We start from the raw sequence: 20,355 nt of genomic DNA, 5'->3' as shown, positions 1-20,355 counted from the left end.
ACATTCTGGACAGCTGCTGTGTTCTCTGGAGTCCCTTGAGGCCGGAGCCCTGGGCAGGTGCCCTCTTCATTTTATGCAGCCATTAATAAGATTCACTTGGCTGCAGTGATACATTGTACATGCAGAGGTCACAGAAGAGGCTGAATTTCTGAATGGGGGGGTGTATGGAAGGGGATAGGCCAGCTCTGCTCTGTACGTCTTGTTTTCCTCTGTTTTACGCAGTGATTTGCCCCGGAGCAGTAGCCGGGCAATGTGTATTTATAGCTCCTCTCGCGTCATCTGGGCCAGCCTGCCACACTCTCACATTTTCCATTACTCGAGAAGCGTCAGCTGGCTCTATTTTTCCATCCAGGCCCAGTCCTGCTGAAGCAGGAGACCGCGGCTCTGTGCTGCTCACACCCCAGGGCACTCAGGCTCTTTAACCATCTCCGTTGTGTTTTGGGCCGTTGTCACCCGTTGTGCCGCATTTTCTTCTCCTCACAAGCTGTCTTTCTGGAGGCCTTGTCACTTCTCTGCCTTGAAGTCTGGTTGTGACAGCGTCAAACAGGAGTACTTATCATGAACGCAGCGTTCTTCTAAAGCTAATGTCATCAGTATTAACCCAACCACTTCCCCAGCCTAGCCGGTAATACAACTCAGTATGACTTCTCCACGCAGTCCTTCTCAAAGCAAAGTGTGCCTTCATAGAAGGTCAAACGTCTGCTTTATTTACCAATGGATCCTTCTCCCAGTTTGTAATGTTTGTGATTCATCAAGGTTTGGATTAGTGCAGTTGCGTCAAACTAAAATCAGAATTTTCTCTCTGCTGTAAATGATTAGCCACAGCATGATAACCTTTATGAAGAAAATGTCTTCATTACAATTTATGGAAATCATAAAAAACTGAAGTGTTAAAGAGGAACTTTAACCAAGGATTGAACTTCCCAATCAGTAGCTCATACCCCCTTTCTAATGAGAAATATTTACCTATTCTCAAACTGATCTTCAGGGGGGGTCTGTATGGCTGATATTGTGGTGAAACCCCTCCCACAGTGTGATGTCATGACAATGGCCCTGACAGTTTCCTGTCTGTGAGCCTTGGTGCATTGTGGGAAATAACAGCTTTTTCCAACTACCAAGCAAGCAGTATCTCCCTCTGTGCCTAGAACTTTCAGGAACATACATTCCATTCAGATCACCTGGCAGAACTAAAGATGTCACCATCAGTGATATATTTCAGAATGTAAATCAGTGAGAGGAAAGATTTTACAATGGGCTAACACTGACTTATTAATTTATAAGTGAATATTGTAAAACATAAGCAATTTTATTAATTATGTTATTTTCCCTACAGTTCCTCTTTAACTTGGTTTCACTTTGCAGGGAGCTGAAAGGGTTAAGCCTCAGAGTTTACTGTAGGGGGAGGACTGCATTGGTTTTTGTCCCACCCACTCATGATTACGTGAGCCCCATAATTTACTTAATTCATTTTCTGGTCTATTAATAGTGACACTGAAGTGAAAAAAACTTGATAAAATTATTTAATATATGATGTATGAATTGTATGTGTAGTACGTATTATTAATAAAATGTAGATGACTAAACTGGTAGGAGAGCTCAGAAAAGCTCTTTTGCATAGATAACAAGGGAAGTTTCTTAAAGGTGGCCATACACTGGCCCGATTCCCAGGATCGAATCTGCTGCCAATCGATCGCGCTAAACGCACCCGCCGATCCGATTTCCTCCCGAAATCGGATCGGTCCGTCGATCGCGCCGTGCAGGAAATTACCCTTGATCGCCCGCGGGTAGCGTGTGCGTCGCTAGCGGCGGCCGATCCGATCAGGTATACATTACCTGATGCTGGCTCCCGGGCGTCTTCTCCGCGCTGCACCGCTCTGTTCCGGCTCCATCCCGGCGCTTCCTGTGTCACTGCAGTGACCAGGAAGTTCAAATAGAGGGCGCTCTATTTGAACTTCCTGGTCACGGAGTGACACAGGAAACGCCGGGATGGAGCAAGAACAGAGCGGTGCGGTGCAGCGCGGAGAAGACGTCCGGGAGCCAGCGTCAGGTAATGTATAGGGGAGGGGGCACAGGCGGCAGGAGCAGCTCAACAGATTGTGATCGGTTTCAGGCTGAAATCGATTCACAATCTGTTTGCAGTAAAGACAGCCATACGATCCCTCTCTAATCAGATTCGATCAGATAGGGATCTGTCAGCTGGTCGATCTAATGGCAAATCGACCAGTGTATGGCTACCTTTACTCTTCCTGTACTGGAAATAATACGAGACTCATATCTGTGCTACTAATGTTCTATTTCTTAGCTGTACTACACATACAAATCATTATCTCATAAGTTTATTTGCACTTCAGGTTCCCTTTAATCTCTTTGAGTGAGTCGGTTGCCAAAATATGAACCCCTGCAAACCCAACTGATGAAATTCTGATCACTTTCAGTCAGTTTATCAGTCGAAAGTGTGATTAGGCATAGAAGGTGCAGTGGCTCTGGTGGATTCTCAGTCACATTGCTAATTATATAAAATAAAAAATAACAGTTGACTGGAACACTCTGAACAATTTCCCGATAGGGAGAAATCGATTGCCTGTGAGATGTGTGAATGTATGGCTAGATTTACTTTTTGATTAGCAGGTGTCAAGGATCACGCTTCACAAATTTCAAAAATACTTTTTAGGTACTTGTTGAAAAAAATTAAACATTTTAAAATGAAAGTATAACTGTCCTTACACAAGTACTTGTTTGCCCTTTCCGAATGCACTAAAGACTAAACTGAAGCCCCTGTCTAGGATGTCGGGGGTACAGATATCAGGCCCCTGTGGCTTAGTGCTACTCCACTATATGCTGTTAGCTGTAAACCATAGTGGAAGCATGACATCACTTCCTGGCCACCTGAAGAATCTTGAGCAATCACGGTCTATGGCTGAGGTGTTGAAAGCCCCACCCTAAAAGGCAGAAACGCTGCCCTCCTGGTCTGCTTCCCAGCTTGTGTGGTTACACAGATGTTTATCAAAGGGGAGGGACACAGGCAAAGATATAACTACAAACTTTGCCCGCCCCCTCAGTTAAAATTTCATGGCGCCCCCTTCCTAAGTCCCACCCTCCTCCACTTCCCCATGGTAGTCACCCCCTACCCCCCCCCTCCCCCCCCCCCCCCCAACAAACCAACCCAACCAAAGTGTGTCCATCATAACCCCTCCTCCCCACAACTGCTTTGGTAACCATTTTCCTTCCCCTTAACAATTGCCACCATTTCCCACCAGTATCATAATGCAGTGCTTGTTGCATTGTAAAACTTTATCAACAAACTTACTTTTGAACATCTCCACACAGTGCCACCTACAGACAGAACTATAATATTGCATAAGTGCAGAGATTAATAATGACTGCAATTCCAGGTAAGAAAAAATTGGTTGGGGACAGGACATGAAATGTTTCAGGATGAATGAATTCTGTGGTAAGAACGTGTTGTGAAAGCTCAGATCAGGCTCTACAGAAATACTCCATGTCTGTCTGGCTCTTGGTGCAGGTCACCGAAGCTGATTTGCAGTAGGAAGGTGGATCCGACCAGCTAATGATCTGTAAACCCCAGAAGAATAGTGTCACGACTGACTAGCGGTGAAAGGCAGCTGCTTGGACGGGGACAGGTTAATGTCCTCCTTCTGTCCTAGTTCTGCTCTCGGCCGTCAGGTTTGTTCAGCAAGAAAAGGAACCGGTTTATTTTTAAAGCTCTCCTTAGTGTTGTGGAAATAATGTGATTTGACAGAGCTGACTGCCTGTGCTGCTGAGCGTCGTGCGGGTGAAGGGAGCTCTGGGGGGAAGGGGAGTGTCAGAAGGAGAAACACCACCTCCGCTACTTTATCGTGACACAAAATGTAACAGTATGCAGCGGCTGAATTGTGGGGAAAGATCCATGCTGTTCATGCCGCCACAAAGTACACGTTGTTCCAGAAAAGGAAAAATAACTTTTTAAATAAGACAGAAGACTGAATACACAGAAATACAGATTACCATTTCTCATATTCAGTAGTGATGAGCTAATTAACCACTTAAGGACAACGGGCTTAAACCCCCCTAAAGACCAGGCCATTTTTTGCAAATTAGGCCACAGCAGCTTTAAGGCCTTGCTGCAGGGCCGTATAACTCAGCACTGAAGTGATTCCCCCCCCCCCCCCCCCTTTCTGCCCACCAAGAGAGCTCTCTGTTGGTGGGCTTTGATCGCTCCTGGAGTGTTTTTTTTTAATATAAATATTTATTTGTTTTATTTTTGAATAAATATCTTTTTTTTGTATTTTTACATCCCTGGCTTCAGCCTATCACAGCGGATCACTTTGGTATCTCCCAGGGGGGCAGCCGTGTCCCCAATACAGTGCTTCTGTAGATTGCAGCGCTGTACTGTGTAAATAGACATCGGTTTCGCCATCTAACAGTCTCCTATCAGCGATCGCCGCTGAAAAAAATGATGGCGGAGCGGAGCCCCCTCATCTAAGCGGAGAAGCGCACGCATCAGCACGCGTGATCTCCTGCAAAACACACCCATCGGCATTCAGCGGTCCTGGGTGCCCATTGGCGTGACACAGTCCCCGACAAGTTAAGATTAACCGTCACTTTCTGTTTACATTTGCATTGACCAGGATAGTATGATGCTTCCCTTTCAAGAACTGATAAGAAATGACTTCCATGTGACTGTTAACTGTTTCAGATAACACATGCAGATGACTGTGTACAGTAAACTATAGATAAAGTGAATTCTCCATGTTCCATGCACACTGCACTGCTGACATCACTAGAGTGGTGTTCATACATCTGGCCTTTAGAGGGCATTGTTCTACTTGTATTACTGCATAATAGACTGTTGTGGGATTGTTTGTTGGTGTTTTGCCTTAGGTAGGAACAGTGGGGTTGATTCATCATTGAACACTGCTTCAGCAACCCTCGTTAAAAAACAATTGGGGGCCGCTATGCATGCTACTCTCGCTCCTTGCAGCATAGTGTGCCTTACTTAGTTATGCGTGTTGCTGCTTTAGCAGTGCCCACTCCTTTAAATACCGGCGCTGCTGTGAAGTATCGTGACCTTGATACTTCAACATAGTTACTACATAATAATTATGTTAATTAACATAGTAGCGGCCACGCTAGTGAAGTATCATGTTTGTGATACTTCACAGCAGCGGCTGGTATTTAAAGTAGCGCGCATTGCTAAGGAAGCAACATGCATAACTAAGTTAGGCATGCTACGCTGCAAGGAGCGAGCATAGCGGCTGCTAATTATTTTTTAACAAGGGCTGCCGAAGCAGCGATCAATGATGAATCAACCAAACTGTGTGAAGAGTCGACACTGCTTTATTGAGTGTTGGTGAATCCTGTAAGTAAAACTAGTTTCAGTTATCCTGCCTCCGTGGCTACTGACCACAACAACTAGCAAAATAGCAGCTCTCATGCAGACACTAAACAGACAGCAGAGAACAGCTATGGATGAGAAATAATAGCATAAGCATATTGCGGCAGGCATATTTGTTAGTTCAAGATGCACATGATGTTATAATCACTAGTGGGTATTGGTGCCAGTTGGGCATGGGCATATCAGAAAGGAATGCAATGAACTTATCTAACTGTACATTGGCTGCGGATATTACCACTAAGCAGAGGTGAAGGTGAAGGTTAGTGTTAGACAGAGGAGTGGGGGAGGGTTAAGGTGCGCATAGACTATATAACCCTGTGGACAACCCATCACCCAACTTAATTGCTGTGATTGATTGGGAACGATCGGTTGTGTCACTAATGGATGAAATACTGCTAACCAATTCTATCAGATTATTGAAATCATTCCATTTTCATTCAATCACATCAAGAGGAGTGCATAAAGAGACACGCAGCCACTTAAAGGGATACTGTAGAGGGGTCGGGGGAAAATGAGTTGAACTTACCCAGGACTTCTAATGGTCCCCCGCAGACATCCTGCGCCTGCGCAGCCACTTACAGATGCTCCGGCCCCGCCTCCGGTTAACTTCTGGAATTTCAGACTTTAAAGTCTGAAAACCACTGTGCCTGCATTGCTGTGTCCTTGTTGCCGCTGATGTCACCAGGAGCGTACTGCACAGTCGCTGACCATACTGGGCCCACGCAGTACGCTCCTGGTAACATCAGCGGCAGCGAGGACATGGCAACGCAGGCACAGTGGTTTTCAGACTTTAAAGTCTGAAATTCCAGAAGTGAAGCGGAGGCGGGGCCGGAGCATTGGGGAGTGGCTGCGCGGGCGCAGGATGTCTGCGGGGGACCATTAGAAGCCCCGGGTAAGTTCAACTCATTTTCCCCCGACCCCCCTACAGTATCCCTTTAACATATCTGACAAGCAGTGGGGGCCAGAAGGATGTTGGAAGCATCTGCAGGATCCAGAGGATTCCCTCTTCTTAGACAATTATCTGTTTACTTCCCTTAGGTTCGCGCCTTGGGTACATTTTAAGTGGGTACATCAATAGTAATCTACTGACATGTTTATGAGCAAAACATTCTCCTATCATGCATGGGTGTAACTACATCGGAGCCGCCTGGTCAACTGCATGTAGGCCCAGAGCTACGGGGGATGCTGGGCAATTACTACTTTACTTCCTCCAATAAAGACTTCCATCCTTTAGATCAGATGTTTTTGTGGCTACACTTGTTATGGGTGTGAAGATTATGATGGCCGCACTTGTTTAATGATCCCTACAAGATGGCCCCCAGGCTGAGAGGGTCACCAGGGGTAGGCAAGGGAAAGGGTCTGAACATTGGGGGGGACTCATCAAAGTTTTTCTGGGGGGCTCTATGATTTGAGTTTACGCCCCTGTCCTTAGTTAATTATTAGTTTAGCAATTTAACTTCACCTGGGGCTGGGAGTTGCTAGCAAATCATTCAACAATGGACACAGCTGCTAGAAGCTGCGATTTGCTAATCCTAAGTTCTGCCCCTTGGAGTAAGGCAATTAGCTGGTGCCCATTACTATGCTCAATAAGGAATGTATAACATGACCAAGACATATGGCTGAAAGTGTTTCGTGACCCAGCAACATTCTCAGCCCATCCACGGCTTGGCAAGCAGCATTCAGCAAAGCACTGGATCAGACAGTGCCGCTGCGGCTCCTATTGTCTGCCAGAGACCGGTCATCTTTAAGAGATTCTCTGTGCAAAGCAGACAGGGAGCCCCGGTGGTGCCAGCTTTCATTACACGCAGGTTGGCTGAGCGGGCATCGGTCTGGGAAGAACATCTTCTGGCTATAGGTGTTTTACTTTAAAAAGAAGCCAAAGTTGTCCAGACAATTAGTGACATTCTGCTGAAAAGGGCAGAAAACACAAAGGGAGGGGCAGGAGGCAGAAGACACTGAGCAGAGAGATGGCAGGAGGAGCCCAGTGCGAGATACAGAGGAGGGGAAAACGCTGGCAGCTGTATGAGGACACAAACACTTCAAAAGTTTGTTAGGTAGTCTCATGAAGCCAGTAGAACATAAAACTGCTGTAGCTCTATAGAACATTAGTACAAGTTATTAAAGGACTTTCACAGCAGAAAAAAAAAATGTAATCCTATTATTGCTATTGATGCCACTACTACAGAAAACTCAGCTTTGTAAACTCATTTTTAACCTGACAACAAGACTAAGGCCTAGAACCCACTACAAAACGCTATCGCCATAGCCGGCCTTTGACCTGAGCGACTGGAGCGGTCGCTCAGGGCGCCAGCTTCCCAGGGGGCGCCTATAGCTCGTTGCCTATACTGAGGGCACCTACACCTGATTTCCTATATTGGGGGCACCTATAGCTGACTATCTTTACTGAGGGCACCAACACCTGGCTACCTATACTGGAGGAACCTATAGCTGGCTACCTTTACTGAGGGCACCAACACCTAGCTACCTATACTGGAGGCATCTATAGCTGGCTACCTTTACTGAGGGCACCAACACCTGACTACCTATACTGGGGCATCTATAGCTGGCTACCTTTACTGAGGGCACCAACACCTGGCTACCTATACTGGAGTCATCTATAGCTGGCTACCTTTACTGAGGGCACCAACACCTGGCTACCTATACCGGAGGCACCTACGCCTGGCTACCTATGGGGGGGATGGAGACCTTAAACTGACTTCCTATACTTGGGGCACCTATGCTTGGCAACCTATATTGAGAGTACCTACACGTGAGATCCTATACTGGGGGCACCTATACCTGGCTACCTACCTATACTGAGTTTGAGGGCACTTTTTTGGGGGGGGTGCACTGCAGCTATAACGCGTGGTACGAATTGTCGGTGCTGTGCTATCATTCTAAATGGGGGGGGGGGGGCGCTAACTGTCCCATGATTGTTTTTATTAATATTCCTGAAAGGTTCTAGCCTTCATTTTTAAGTATATTTAGGATAATGCACTCTTTCCATCCATTCGTGGTTATTAATAGTATTGTTTCTATTAAATATATGTGACTTGTCACAGAGATCTAAGCATTTGTGTCACAACGTCAAAAAGGTTGGGAACCACTTTCCTAGGAGATATCACAGAAGAGAAGGTGAATTGCATATGGGCCTGTGTGTGTGTGTGTGCATGCGTGTGGGGGCGCGCACGTGGGAAGAGGATGAAGGGAGGAGGCACAATAATCAGGTTTCGCTCAGGGCGCTGTGAAACCTAAGGCCGGCCCTGGCTATCGCTAATCGCAATCGCTAGCATTTTGTACGAGCGGTTTGCAAGCGATTTCATGAGCGTTTTCAGTAGCAATTTAAAAAAGTGTAATCAATGTGCCAGCGGTTGTGTAGCGATTAGCGTTTTTAACCACTTGAGGACCCACCCTTTACCCCCCCTTAAGGACCAGCGCTGTTTTAGCTGATCTGTGCTGGGTGGGCTCTGCAGCCCCCAGCACAGATCAGGGTGCAGGCAGAGCGACCAGATCGCCCCCCTTTTTTCCCCACTAGGGGGATGATGTGCTGGGGGGGTCTGATCGCTCCTGCCTGCCGGGTGTTGCGGGGGGGGGGGGGCACCTCAAAGCCCCCCTCCACGGCGAAATCCTCCCCCTCCCTCTCCTACCTGTCCCCCCCTGGTGACCGGGCTGCACAGGACGCTATCCGTCCTGTGCAGCCAGTGACAGGCTGTCCCCTGTCACATGGCGGCGATCCCCGGCCGCTGATTGGCCGGGGATCACCGATCTGCCTTACGGCGCTGCTGCGCAGCAGCGCCGTACAATGTAAACAAAGCGGATTATTTCCGCTTGTGTTTACATTTAGCCTGCGAGCCGCCATCGGCGGCCCGCAGGCTATTCACAGAGCCCCCCGCCATGAATTGACAGGAAGCAGCCGCTCGCGTGAGCGGCTGCTTCCTGATTAATCAGCCTGCAGCTGGCGACGCAGTACTGCGTCGCTGGTCCTGCAGCTGCCACTTTGCTGACGCACGGTATAAGCGTGCGGTCGGCAAGTGGTTAATTCTGATTGGTGCTTTCAATTCATTTTAATTTTGTTACAGTGTGCAGTAATGTAAAAACGCTAGCAAAAACGCTCTTTGTAGGTTTTGACGAGCAATTATGCCAGCGTTTATATACTTTACATTGCAGAAACGCTAATGCTAATCGCTAGTGCTCAAAAATGCTGCATGTCCTGCGTTTGCGATTTTGGTAATCGCAACCGCTCCAGTAAAATTTGGCCGTTAAGGGAAATCGCTAGCAGTTTGAATCACTCCCTAAATGCTCAGAAAATCGCTCTAGTGGGTTCCAGCCCTCAGGGCCCATTTCCACCAGGATAGTGATGCGAATCCGGCTACCTTGCTCCTTCTCATCACTTCCGCTGCTGGCCGCGTCACTTCCGCATCAATTAGAGGAGATAGGACGCTGGTGCGTGTGGATGCGGCCATGCATGCTGCAGATTTTCAGATCGCTCCGCACCACTCCGCACAACAACTATTCCGTTGCCGTGCATGTGTTTCAGCTCACCCGCGGTGCAATGCGGCTATGTAGCCGCATCACACCGCTTCTAGTGGAAACGGTCCCTTAAGGTGACTATACATCAGTCAACTTGGCGGACAATCGACCATCCAATTTAATTATTACAAAAAACATGCCCATTTCGACAATGCAAACAATTTAAGGCCAAAAACGGTCACATGTATCTATCAGACTTGCTGCAAGATGTATGACCGAAATGCTCAATTAGGTGCGTGGCGGTAACAGCACGCGCTATCAGGATGAGCGTTAACTGCAATAAGCCCCAGCGCGGCCCCCCGCAGTGTAAAATATGCCCCCGGTAACCCCGTGCAGTATACTTACCTGACGGTGTTCCCCGCTGGCTCCGTACTCCGCCCTCCATGTACATACACGCACCCCACCTGGTTGTGGGAGTGTACGCGGGCGCTTGTGTGATGTCACACACACGCACACATTACACCGGCAACCACATGGTGCGCGCGTCTAAGAGGCAATGCAGAGACGGAGCCAGCGGCAGAAACCAACAGGTAAAGTATTCTGCACTGGGCAGCGGGGATCACATTTTACACTACGGGGGGCAGCACCGGGGCCAGATGCGGCGTCACAAGGCAGATTCCTGAGAGATTTCATGCTGAAATAATCGCTCGGGAATCGGCCTGTGGCGTATGGGCAGGCAACAGATCCCAGTGGACCCTACTGGGATCGCCTATTTCCGCCTGATTCCGACCCGAGAGCCGCTACTGCGCCTGCGCTGGAGCCTGAAAGTTAAATATTTACACGGCGGCTGTTCAAACAGAGACGGAGCAGGACGGGGTCCTGAGGTAAGTACTCAGGAGCACTTTTGAAAGTTACAGATTCTCTTTAAAAATATCACCTAGGAGAAAACTCAGGAGAAAAAGTTAATTGCATATGGGCCACTGTGTGCGGAATCTTCTCTACATTACTTACAAGTCTTGTGGTATTCCACGGCATGCTTATTTCTGCACTCCGGAGAGGAGTCAGCTGACATCTGCGGTTTGCTGAGAAGGAGGTAAGGATCTGTGAATTTTACGATTTAAAAATTTGTTTTACAATTTTTTTTTGCATCATTCATTCAAAACTACAGAGCGGTTTTGGGGTGGAATAGCAGTGAGTGATGACGGGGACACAAGTTGCTGTCCTTCAGGGACACATTACATGATGGCATTGTCACATGGCTTGATGGTGATTATACTGGACATGAACCAGAAGCTCATTAATAAACAATCAATATCTGGGCTAATGATGAACAGGGGTGGAGCGGCCGCACAGCGCAGAGACCCCCTATGGGCAATCAGTTTGGGTGACGGTGGGATTTCTCCTGACACAACAGATGTGGCAGCAGCTTGAGGTAAGACACTGATGCTAGCAGATCTTACGGAGGGGCAAACCTGATTCATCACACAGTTTTATTCAGAGGAAGATGTAAAGGGAACCTGCACTGAGTACAGTAAGGAGGCCTGACTGTCCTGTTTGTCGCCTTTATAAAAATGAAATTTTCTAAATGAATGTGATTTTTTTCCCTCCAGTATTGTGCGAGTCACACCTGGAACAAGCATGCAGTCATTAGAGAGAGGATACCTGATCTGTATGCCGGTTCTGGGTCAGGCCTGCAAAGGATATTATAGGCAGAGGAACAGCCTCACATACAGCAACATATTCTCGTCAATTTAGTTCTGTATATCGCAAGGATGTTTACTGGTTAAGGGCTCTGACACAGGCAACCTGGATTTTTAATATCAGCTCTTTCTGTTCAGTAAGCCAGCACCTATTCAGTAAGGAGACCTTAGGCAAGAATCCCTAACACTACTACTGCCTACTGAGTGTGTCCTAGTGGCTGCAGCTCTGGCACTTTGAGTCCACTGGGAGAATAGCTCAATATAAATGTTCTGTGTCTTGCCCAGTTTACTTTTATGCGCACCTCATTTGGCTGCTACTCTACTGCTGCTTGTTGCTCTCTCCACTTTCCATAGAACAGAACAGTCTGCTTCACCGCCAGGGCCGTTTCTAGGCATAGTAATATCAGGCAGATGCCTAGGGTGACAGCTGCTTGAGGGGGCACCAATGAGCTATTATTAGCAGACTGTGCTTTATGCAATTCTTATGAAAAACTGCTACTTCCATGTAGACAGGGATGAATGGTAACTTTAACACCTAAATGGGCACTATTCATTAACATGACAAAGGTTGGCTGAATAGCATGACAATGAATGGCAGGTACTGTTCATGAGCTAATTAAGCTGCAATTGTTTTGATTTGGTCTGTATTGATTTTTGCAACTCTTCATTTGCAACTCTTCGTTTGCAATTCTTGATTTCCAGGACAATAATTCAACATGTAAAGACCCAGGCTTCACACAAACAGTATAATGTTTTTGTTTAATAGATGTGGCTACTCATCTCCCAACAGTTGTAGGAAGGGTTTGTTATGTGAGCGAGTTTGAGCCAGTGGGGTGTATCTGACCTGCTATGAACTTGTATATCCTTTTAAAGACTTGATTTGAGAAACATTTTTTTGAAATCTAACTTATCAATTCCTCATTGTTGTCTGCAAACCCAATTAATGTAGGCTGCAGATTTCCTATTAATAAGTGTAAGGAGTGGGTGGCAGGCAACAGGTGCCTTGCCTTGGGCATGAAAATGGCCAGAAGTGGTCCTGTTCGCGAATCGACACAGCTCTTGTTCATGATCACGTTATGCAGAATGATCATCAACAATTATTTTGTGTAACTGTAATGCTGGGGGGGTCATACATTCTGACCACCCAGCATAACAAGGCTAAAAGCTGGATAATGGAAGAGGCCACACAGTCTGCCCAGAGCAACTGCAGCTCTGGGCTTCTGATAAGACGCAATGGCAGCGCAGTGCGATGTTGCGCTGCTCTTGCGATAGCAAACATTCAGACAGATACAAGACAGACTGAAGTGAGGTAGCCAATAGCAACCGCAGCAATGACTACTTCGCAAGGACAGGACTAGGAGGACAGAGGCTGACAGAATGAATGCTTGCTAATCTAGTCACTGCCTCAGTGACAGCAAGCATTCACAAAGACAAGAGTGAGGTAACCAATAGCAACCACAGCATTGGCTACCTCGCAAGGACAGGACTATGCTAGCTAAGCACGGCCGATCAAGCTAAGCGCAACCTACCGAAACGTGCAAAAACTGACTAGCTGAACACAGGATATCAACAGTTTCGAGTACGTATATATCAGCGGCACTGATAGATCACCGTAACACGAATACAAGGAAAATAACAAACGCTGACTAGAATATGTATATATTGGCAATGAACCAATATATAACATAAGCAAGGAGACTAGCTAGATCTGACTGGAGCAATACAGCGAACTCACTAGCAGGAGAGGACTGGGACCTTTTGGCCTGGAGGAAAACACAAACAAGAGGCCCGGTTTCACGGCAGCCCCAGCCCAAATGACATCACACGCGCCCCACGTGCTATATACCGGTAGTCACGTAGGTCGCCAATGCAGAAATACAGCAAGGATACTCGAGGGACAGCATGACAGGTAAAGTATAAATGCACAGGCACCAAGGGGCACATAATACATTTTGAGGGACAACAGCCGCACGTTCATAGTTTGTTATTACACTTCACGACCACATCGGCCCGAGATTTTCCAGCATCTCAGATCGATACATTCAACTACTTTCTACCCGAAAATAAGTAAAATTGTTCATTGGGCATGCTTGTGGCGGCACAGATTTTGATCTGATTGGATAATAATTATCGAAGCAGTTGGTGGATTGGCCAGCCCTAAATCATTAAATGAGAGGCAGCCTGGGGGGAAGTCTCCCCCCTTCCCCCCTGGCCAGTCCTCCCCTGCTCACTAGGCAATACAAACAATACAATTCTCTGCACTAGAAGGAGTACGTATATATGTCCCCATGTGAAATATATAATCGTAGCTCCACAAGTTAACTGAACTAGAAAGTAACAAGACTAGGAATATATTTTACAATATCAAAGGACCCAATAACAGCTTAGACAGAGCTGAAACTATGACGGGCGAGGTCTAACAGGGGGAGGCAGACTTTTATGCTGGCATCAGCCAATGGATGCAAGCATGCAAATCTCCACACAGCTGAATGGTAATCATTCAATCCTGAGCTGGCTTGGTTACCATTTGCTACCTGAAAGACTATCTGTACCAATGCATGCAGTTCTATGCAACAACATGCATGCAAGAAATCCAGGGCTATCTGGCTGCAGCTCAGCTGTAGAAAGCCATTGGTGGAAGGATGACAGCATTCTGAGCTGCCAAGAACTGCAGAGCAATTGAAAATGGCAATGTGACTCATTACGAATGCACAACCGAATGCAGGCTGACAAGCCAGAACTGTCCGTTTGCGGCTCCACCGCAATGGACAGAACACACCACAGGAGGAATCCTTACAGTAACAAATCCCCAAGCATTTAGAGCCTTAAATGTGGTTAACACACCTTAAAATGAAGCTGGGGTTCATGAGTAAATATACTTGCTTTATTGATTTTAGCTCTGGGCTAAGATACTTGCATGTTTCTCATTACTGTTTACCAGGGCCGGGCCGAGGCATAGGCTGGAGAGGCTCCAGCCTCAGGGCGCAGTGTAGGAGGGGGCGCACAATTGATTCAGCTGTCATTCCTAATTGCGTTTTAAGCAGAAAGATATAAGAAAAGGGGATACATAGCAGTGACTGCAAGCCAGATAACTAGAGATTAAGGTGTTGGGGAGGTTGTGGGCCCTGTGGCCCTCTTAGTCTAATAGCAATCAGTGTGTGACAGCTGGGGTGGGAGGGATGGAGGGGCGCACTTTGGTGTCTCAGCCTTGGGTGCTGGAGGACCTTGTCCCAGCTCTGCTGTTTACAGCATAACGTATCACTACTACTGCTGTCATTATCCAGAGTTACAGATTGCCCAGCAAGCTCATGCTGAACCAGAACTTGTTGGAATGTGTATGGGGCTTAAAAGGACCAAAAAGCCCTCTTGCTAAAATGCTATGCAAAACAGAAATTTGCCTTCTTATCAGAGGGATGATTTGCATACTCAGCAGTGATGCATTGTGGGAAACATCATATGCTCACTCTAACCTTAAAGGATAACTGTAGTGAGAGGTATATGGTGGCTGCCATATTGATTTCCTTTTAAGCAATACTAGTTGCCTGGCAGCCCTGCTGAAATATTTGGCCGAAGTAGTGGCTGAATCAAACCAGAATCAAGCATGCAGCTAATCTTGTCAGATCTGTAAAAAATTGTCAGTAAAACCTGATCTGCTGCATGCTTGTTCAGGGTCTATGGCTGAAAGTATTAGAGGCAGAGGATCAGCAGGATAGCCAGGAAACTGGTATAGCTTAAATGGAAATAAATATGGCAGCCTCCATACACCTCTCTCTACAGTTCTCCTTTAACCCTTTGGGCGATTCAATTACATCGCCCAGGAGGGGGCGCAGCACTTTTTAAAACATTTTTTAAATCATGTAGCGAGCCCTGGGCTCGCTACATGATAGCCGCTGCGCAGCGGCATCCCCCCACCCACTCCGATCGCCTTCGGCGATCAGAGTAAGCAGGAAATCCCATTCAGAACGGGATTTCCTGCTGGGCTTCCCCAGTCGCCATGGCGACGGGGCGGGATGACGTCACCGACGTCATGGACGTCGTGACGTCAGAGGGAGTCCCGATCCACCCCTCAGCGCTGCCTGGCACTGATTGGCCAGGCTGCGCAAGGGGTCGGGGAGGGGGGGGGCTGCGCGGCATGGCGGGTAGCGGCGGATCGGCGGCGAACGGCGGCGATCGTAAGTTATACGCAGCTAGCAAAGTGCTAGCTGCGTGTAACAAAAAAAATTATGCAAATCGGCCCACCAGGGCCTGAGAACTCCTCCTGCGCGACATACCCCGAGCTCAGCTCGGGATTATCGCCCAGGAGGTTAAAGGGACTCCAAGCAGTGCAGAAAATATGGAAAGATGCATATCATTTTAAAGCTCTCTTTCTCCTCTTTCGCCTCCCTACGCCTTTTAGTTTTCGCTATTTTCGCGATTGAAATTGCCGCAGCCGCGATTTCAATCGCAAAAATAGAGAAAACTAAAAGGCGTAGGGCCGCGGTTTAGGTGTCGCCAGAAAGAGGAGAAAGAGAGCTTTAAAATGATATCCATCTTTCCATAGTTACATTGCATTACACCGGGCGACTTTTTCTCAAACTCAGCATCTCCATTCAGCAGAAAAAGTCGCCCTGTGTAATACAATGTAACTATGGAAAGATGGATATCATTTTAAAGCTCTCTTTCTCCTCTTTCTGGCGACACCTAAACCGCGGCCCTACGCCTTTTAGTTTTCTCTATTTTTGCGATTGCCGCTGCAATTTCAATCGCCAAAATAGCGAAAACTAAAAGGCGTAGGGCGGCGGTTTATATATCAGTGGAAAGAGGAGAAAGAGAGCTTTAAAATGATATGCATCTTTCCATAGTTTCTGCACTGCTCGGAGTCCTTTTAATAATCAATAATATGTTCTGTTTTAAGAAGGCAAATTTCTGCTGTCATTATCATCATCTTTCATTTGTAAAGTGCCAGCACAGAGCACTGTACTATAATTGTCATCATCATTCACTCTCTCTCCTTAAAGGGATACTGTAGGGGGTCGGGGGAAAATGAGGTGAACTTACCTGGGGCTTCTAATGGTCCCCCGCAGACATCCTGTGCCCGCACAGCCACTCACCGATGCTCCGGCCCCGCCTCTGGTTCACTTCTGGAATTTCAGACTTTAAAGTCTGAAAACCACTGCACCTGCGTTGCCATGTCCTCAATCCCGCTGATGTCACCAGGCGCGTACTGCGCAGACACAGACCATACTGAGCCTGCGCAGTACCAGAGCAGGGACAAGGTCCTCCAGCACCCAAGGCTGAGACACCAAAGTGCGCCCCTCCATCCCTCCCACCTCAGCTGTCACACACGGATTGCTATTAGACTAAGAGGGCCACAGGGCCCACAACCTCCCCAACACCTTAATATATAGTTATCTGGCTTGCAGTCACTGCTATGTATCCCCTTTTCTTATTTCTTTCTGCTTTACACAAAATTAGGAATGACAGCTGAATGAATTGTGCTCCCCCTCCTACACTGCGCCCTGAGGCTGGAGCCTCTCCAGCCTATGCCTAGGCCCGGCCCTGCGCCGTGCGCTCCTGGTGACATCAGCGGGATTGAGGACACGGAAATGCAGGCGCAGTGGTTTTTAGACTTTAAAGTCTGAAATTCCAGAAGTGAACCGGAGGCGGGGCCAGAGCAGTGGAGAGTGGCTGCGCAGGCACAGGATGTCTGCGGAGGAACATTAGAAGCCCCAGGTAAGTTCACCTCATTTTCCCCCGACCCCCTACAGTGTCCCTTTAAAGTAATACTAAACACTAAGGAGGGTAAATGAGATGCAAAAAAAATCTCTGTGTTGATGCAGAATTATACAGATTTTTTTGCAACTTGAAAACAAACCAGTCATATGAAGCCAAAGTGGGATTCCACAAGTCCATTTTCAGCTTCAATTATTGATGGCAAAAACTCTCCGTCTTTGTCTGTTTATCTTTTTTACAGCAACGACAACAACAAAACATTTGTAAAGCACTTTTCTCCCTGAGGACCCAAAGCGCATAAGCTTGTCTCAGATCAGTACATAGTGATGTGTACAGCGGAAAAAGTTATGTGATCATAAATGCCAGAACAAACAGGTGGCTCTTTAGTTTTGATTTAAATGTGTCCATGGTGGGAGCTGTCTTGATTAAGTTTGGCAAGGGATTCCAAAGGGTAGGGACAACATGACAGTTCCAAAGTTTTTGAGTTGGTCAAGTTAAACTTCTTGCTATGTAGGTTTTCTTGTCAAAAATCCGAAGTAAAGCTAATGAGTGCAAAATGTCTAAAAACTGCTTGGTAGTAGATGTTTGCATTTAGGACAAATCGACTGACAGGGAAAGGGTTAAATGTAAAAAGATTGCCTGGATCCAATGGTTGACATCTCAAACAATGAGAGTAAACACTATCAATTAAAACATTAATTGATATTGGAATTGGACAAATTGGAAATGGACGCTGCCCCTAGTGGAAATAGGCCCCAACACGTGCACAGGGTGACCTGGTGGTGGGAAATAGATAATGTTAGGTAGATGTTTCTGGGGTTCATAGTTTATCAAACCAGGGTTCATGATAAACTACGAGGCCTAGAAACATCACACCTGATTGAAGATTGCAGTCATAAACATTAAGGCTACTTTCCCACCAAGACGTTGCGTTTTAGGGGACGTTATGGTCGCATAACGTGCCCCTAATGCAACGCATGGTGGTGTTGAAGTTGGACGTCAGACTGAGCTGTGTTATGCAGCTCTCAAAGCAGCCGCTCCAGGTTAGTGATAGGAGGTCCGGATCTTTTTAAGGATTCGGATCATTGAAAAGATCCGGATCTTTGAACTAAATCATTTGAATCATTTTACTAGGGAAGCAGACTGGGTGAAATGACTAGCAGGACAGGACTTTCCCTGCACTGTACATTCTGTATGTTCCTGTTTCTTCCAGACAGACATCCACTGTGAACCGAATCTTTCACTGTGATGATCCGGATGATTCGACTCACAAAAAAGATCCGGATCAAATGAACGATTCGTTCATGATCCGGACAACACTACAGTCCTACCAGGAGTCTCTGCACTGCAGTGAATATTAATTAGCCATGTGGCTGGCTGCGGAGAAGGAGGGGAGACCTCCTCCTCCAACATTACTGAGCATGTGCAAACAGTCTAACGTGGCTTAGCCACTAGCCAGTATAACGTACAGCATGCAGCACTTTGTTTAAACGTGCTGCGTTACTATGAAACCCAACGTGTGCACTGTGAAACAGCACATTGATTTTACAGTGCTGTGAGTTAGGCTGCGTTACTGGCTGCTGTAACGTGGGACTTTAACGTCCCACTGTGAAACCAGCCTTAAACTGAGGATTGCAGTCCTAAACATTAAAACTTTCACACATCCTAATCTCTTGCTGTCCACTGGCCTACCAATACATTTGTTAATTCCTGACGAAGAAACAAAGATTTGAAAGCTTGTACTGTTGCATAACCAACTTATGTTGTTATGTCTTTGGATGTACTGAATGCAGGGACTAGATAAAATAATATAAAGTCATCAATTCAAGATCGGAGCTGAAAAACATTCAAAGTCATTTAGTTTAGACAATAAAAACTTTTAAACTTGTGTTTTTGGCTTTTAAACATAAAATAACACTGCAGGATTCTAGGAAAGTCTTATTTCACATTAGGACTGTAGTTACGATTGTTTATCTCATCAGGTTATTTTCAGTGTGCTAAGCACTGACATATACAGTATAATGGATCTGTCACTTGCAACAATATAGACTTCGAGTAATGCACTTAAAGTAATACTTCTGACAACTGTAGTTGGCTCCTGGGCTTAGGGCTGAGTGCTGTACTGTACATTTGCTTCACAATGTATGTTGGTGTTGATGAACCAGAGTTGGGTGATGTGGTCTCCACAGGGATGGGTACTGGACTTTGCCTCTCTCAGAAAATTAGCTAAGTTTGTGTTCAAATACTTTTTAAATTGAAAATGTGTTTACATCTTGGCCTTGGATTATGATACTTGCAGGAAGTCTAGCACTTTGGGCTTGATTCAAAAAGCGGTGCTAACTGTTAACACGCCTGTGAAAACCCCCTTAACACGTCTAAACGAGCTTTTCGCGCGCAAAACTTTATGCGTGTAAAACTTTACGCACGCACTGCACAGAGCGCATGGTGCTCCGCGCAAAGTGCCTATTAAAGCCTATGGGACTTAGCGCGCGCATTGGACTTTGCGAGCGCAAAACTTTGCGCGCGGTACTAAGCAGGCGATCTGATTCAGAAATTCGGTGCTAACCTACTTAGCACCCTGGTTAGCACGTCTAAAGACTTTAGACGTGCTAAGTAGGTTAGCACCGCTTTGTGAATCAAGCCCTTTATGTTTATACTGCAGGACCAAGAGGAAGGCCACCCAGCAGTTATCTTTGTTCTTGTGCATGGTTCTTCAGGCAAGCAAGCCATCATGAAAGACCACCTCATCCAAGTTATCCACACTTGAGAGCTGCTGGCTGAATAAAGAAGAATGCCACCTTCTCAAGCTAACACCCAGCAGATCCCTTTGTTTGTGCCATCTTCTTCCTCTCCTAATGACACGCCCCCTTCTGACGCTTTGTTATTTACCACTCCCTGTTGTGGATTTTTGATGGTCAGCTGGATGTTTAAAGAGTTGGCACCTTTCGTGCTTTTTTCTTCTTCTTTTACCCTCCTTCACACCCAATATTGTTCTAGTCCAGATTTCCAGCTTATCATGGTTCAGCAACTTGGCTGCCTGTTCAAAAGTCATACCGTCCGTACACACTGGAGGTGATG

The 20,355-nt window shown here is 46.6% G+C and overlaps 1 protein-coding gene across 2 annotated transcripts in view; it reads left to right on the top strand.

Annotated features, from left to right (window-relative positions):
- The first annotated feature begins 11,228 nt into the window (after nt 1-11,228).
- Nucleotides 11,229-20,355, top strand: part of LOC137564185 (sodium- and chloride-dependent GABA transporter 1-like) — a 70,059-nt gene continuing 60,932 nt past the window's right edge. Inside the window, exon 1 of one of the 2 annotated variants that reach the window (XM_068277673.1) lies at nt 11,229-11,297. The gene's annotated coding sequence lies outside the window, so the exon portion shown is untranslated. The other variant, XM_068277674.1, reaches the window with a different exon arrangement.

The sequence above is a fragment of the Hyperolius riggenbachi genome, chromosome 3 (genome assembly GCF_040937935.1).
Source record: "Hyperolius riggenbachi isolate aHypRig1 chromosome 3, aHypRig1.pri, whole genome shotgun sequence".
In the NCBI taxonomy this organism is placed as follows: Eukaryota; Metazoa; Chordata; class Amphibia; order Anura; family Hyperoliidae; genus Hyperolius; species Hyperolius riggenbachi.
Note: the sequence above shows the minus strand (reverse complement) of the source record. Positions and strands in the feature narration are given on the sequence as shown.